General features: G+C 44.1%; 1 long non-coding RNA gene across 1 annotated transcript; it reads left to right on the forward strand.

Annotated features, from left to right (window-relative positions):
- The first annotated feature begins 285 nt into the window (after positions 1-285).
- Positions 286-3286, forward strand: LOC149975737 (uncharacterized). Its single transcript, XR_016487751.1, has 2 exons — positions 286-629; positions 1780-3286. It is a non-coding gene; the product is annotated as an uncharacterized LOC149975737 (long non-coding RNA).
- The last annotated feature ends 251 nt before the right edge of the window (positions 3287-3537 follow it).

Consider the following 3537-nt stretch of genomic DNA (forward strand, 5'->3'; position numbering starts at 1 on the left):
AAAAAGTAGTGCACTAGACAATGGTGTGCCACACCTTAGTGACTCTAGAATAGTGTCCATGGAATAGCTTCAATGTAACGTCATGTCTTCCACTGACTTGGATGAGCCATACTCATGCTACACTTACTTCAGCATACTTTTCCAGTTGCTTTTCTAATCCTCTGCTAATGCCGTGGTATGGAGGCGTGTCGATACAGGCAGTCAAAACATCATGCAGTGTGCCTCCCAAATGGCACCCTTTTCCCTATGGGCTCTGGTCAAATGTAGTGCACTGTATAGGGAATAGGGTGCCATTTGGCACACAGACCACAGTGTGTACATTGCAAACCTATAGTCCTCTCCTACAGATAATTAGTCACTGAGAGTTGATGGGGTGTATGATGGGATTTTGTCACCCTTTCGCAAGAGTGCAATCGGTAATGCACACGTAACCACTGGCCCAGGAGGTATGGAGATATTTTACTAGTCTCGGTGTTGGAAAAAAGTGTCACGGGACGGATAATTAATAGGTTTGCCGTGTTTTCCTTTTTGGTGGCTTTTCCGGTTACGCTAAAGGCAAGTGCATTCCAGACTTCTCTCCATAAGGCACTTTCCCTCCACAAGTCCCCCAGCGGCCTCTGGTCTGACAGGTACGTCGTACTCAATAGGCTTTGGGGTGGCGGGAGGGAGAGAGGTGTGTATGTGTGTATGTGCACGTGTGTTCACATGTGCACATGTCAGTGTGTGTGCGTACAGTACATGCATGTGTGTGCGTGTGTGTGTGTGTGGTGAACTTTTGATTTGAACGCTCTGAGGCCCTTCTCCCCGCATTGTGCGTTCGCTCAATAGGAAAGAATGCGAGAGATACAGACGGAGATACATATGCCTTCGGAATGATGGGAGTAGTGAGTGCCCATGGGATGACCCCTCTAAGGCTATAGGCGAAGAGCCCAGAGAGAGGTAAGGGGTTTATATAAACAAAGCAGCTCCTAATTTGGACTCCCATAACCAACATTAGTCTGAACATACCCAAATTCCAGCAAGGCATCAATCTAAAGAGCAAGGTTTTCCCCTTCCACTCCGCCAGGTCTTGGTCTGGGTGCGTGACCCAGCCCATCAATAGTCTGCTTTAGAGTAACACTCGCCATGAGCTCATTCCCACTCTTGAAAAGCGTCCAACATCTTCGTTTCTCCGAAAGTCTAGGACGTTTCCCGGCCGCCTGTAGAATCCAAGTGCGTTCAAAACATTTTGGGACAATTTATTACTCTTAATTACAATCTTAATTTAAGATGGGATTAAATGTGGTACCTCCTTGTGCCAGTGGAGGGGGGAAGGTATAGGGTGACGGACAGAGGATCAAGGAATCCAGGGATGCATGGATCATGGTTACCCCCGGGAGAGGAAGGCGGGAGGTCGAGTTACCCTAACGGGAGACATTGACCCAGTGAGCAGGAAGTCGCTACATTTAAAGGAACAATTACCATGATTTACCCACCAAAGGCAAACATATAAAAAATGGCTGACATTCCTTCCTGCATATACATATTACCTCAACTAACCGGTGCCCCCGAACATTGACTCTGTACCGGTACCCCCCTGTATATAGTCTCGCTATTGTTATTTTACTGCTGCTCTTAAGTTACTTGTTACTTATATTTCTTATTCTTATCCATATTTTTTTTAACTGCATTGTTGGTTAGGGGCTAGTAAGTAAGCATTTCACTGTAAGGTCTACCTGTTGTATACGGTGCATGTGACTAATACAATTTGATTTGGTTTGATTTGATTTTTTCCTGTAGGGAAGTGGTTCCCAAACTTTTTATAGTCCCGTACCCCTTCAAACATTCAACCTCCAGCTGCACACCCCTTCTAGCACCAGGGTAAGCATACTCTCAAATGTTGTTTTTTGCCATCATTGTAAGCCTGCCACACACACACACTATACGATACATTTATTAAACATAAGAATGAGTGTGAGTTTTTGTCACAACCCGGCTCGTGAGAAGTGACAAAAATGGTGAATAACTCACCACAGGGTAATGAGAAGGGTGTGCTTGAAAGGATGCACATAACTCTGCAATGTTGGGTTGTATTGGAGTCTCAGTCTTAAATCATTTTCCACACAGACGGTGCCTGTGTGTGAGGGCCGAGAATCCACTCTCACATAGGTACGTGGTTGCAAAGGGCATCAGTGTCTTAACAGAGCGATTTCCCAAGGCAAGAAACTCTGAGCACAGCCCTATCCAGAAATCTGGCAGTGGCATCTGGTTAAATTCAATTTCCACAGAACCACTTGCTGCAATTTTGATGAGGCTCTCTTGTTCAGATATCGGTAAGTGGACTGGAGGCAGGGCATGAAAGGGATAACAAATCCAGTTGTTTGTGTCGTCCGTTTCGGAAAGTACCTGCGTAATTGCGCACCCAGCTCACTCAGGTGCTTCGCTATATCACATTTGACATTGTCCGTAAGCTTGAGTTAATTTGCACACAAAAAAAATCATACAATGATGGGAAGACCTGTGTGTTGTCCTTGTTAATGCGGACAGAAAAGAGCTCCAACTTCTTAATCATGGCTTCAATTTTGTCCCGCACATTGAATATAGTTGTGGAGAGTTCCTGTAATCCTAGATTCAGGTGAGAAAAAACATCACCTAGATAGGCCAGTCGTGCGAGAAACTTGTCATCATGCAAGCGGTCAGACAATTATGGTCAGAAAGGAAACTTCAAGCTTGTTTCTCAATTTTAAAAAATGTGTCAATACTTTGCCCATTGATAACCAGTGCACTTCTGTATGTTGTAAAAGCGTTAAATGTTCACTGCCCATATCATTGCATAATGCAGAAGAGTTCAGGGGCCTTGCTTTAACAAAGTTAACCATTTTCACTGTAGTGTCCAAAACGTCTTTCAAGCTGTCAGGCATTCCCTTGGCAGCAAGAGCCTCTCGATGGATGCTGCAGTGTACCCAAGTAGCATCGGGAGCAACTGCTTGCACGCTCCACTCCACTATGTCTCCCTGTCATGGATTTTGCGCCATCAGTACAGATACCAACACATCTTGGCCAGCAAAGTCCATTTGATGTCACAAAGCTGTCGCTTACTTTAAAAATATCCTAAATGGCTTATTTTTTTCAAATTGTCATGTTTCGTTTCTAAAAGTCTGAGAAAGAGTGAAGGTTTCCTGTGAGAGAGTAACGGTTAATGTGATTGGATGTTAATTATTTGACTTGGCTACCTGTATTTGCGAGATAAAAAATACTCACCCAAATGTGTAGCCCCTTTGGAAAATATAAATGTACTGTTTGAAAATGTGAAGAATTAAAAAATACAAAAATGTGAATCCCGTTTTTATTTGGCGTAGCCCAGACGGCATTGAATACCTGCTGTAGGGCATACAGAGGGCAGCGGTACAGGGTCCTTGCAGTGGCAGAGTGTGGTTTGAAATTAAGAAGACGTTATAAAGCTTATAGACAAGTTGGTTGTTTAGCAACAAAACCGACACCTGTGCAACTACGAGGCAAAACAGACAGGGTTGGATTAGATTGTTGACAACATGTAAA

Source organism: Oncorhynchus mykiss, chromosome 17, assembly GCF_057628025.1.
Source record: "Oncorhynchus mykiss isolate SJ-2025 chromosome 17, ASM5762802v1, whole genome shotgun sequence".
In the NCBI taxonomy this organism is placed as follows: domain Eukaryota; kingdom Metazoa; phylum Chordata; class Actinopteri; order Salmoniformes; family Salmonidae; genus Oncorhynchus; species Oncorhynchus mykiss.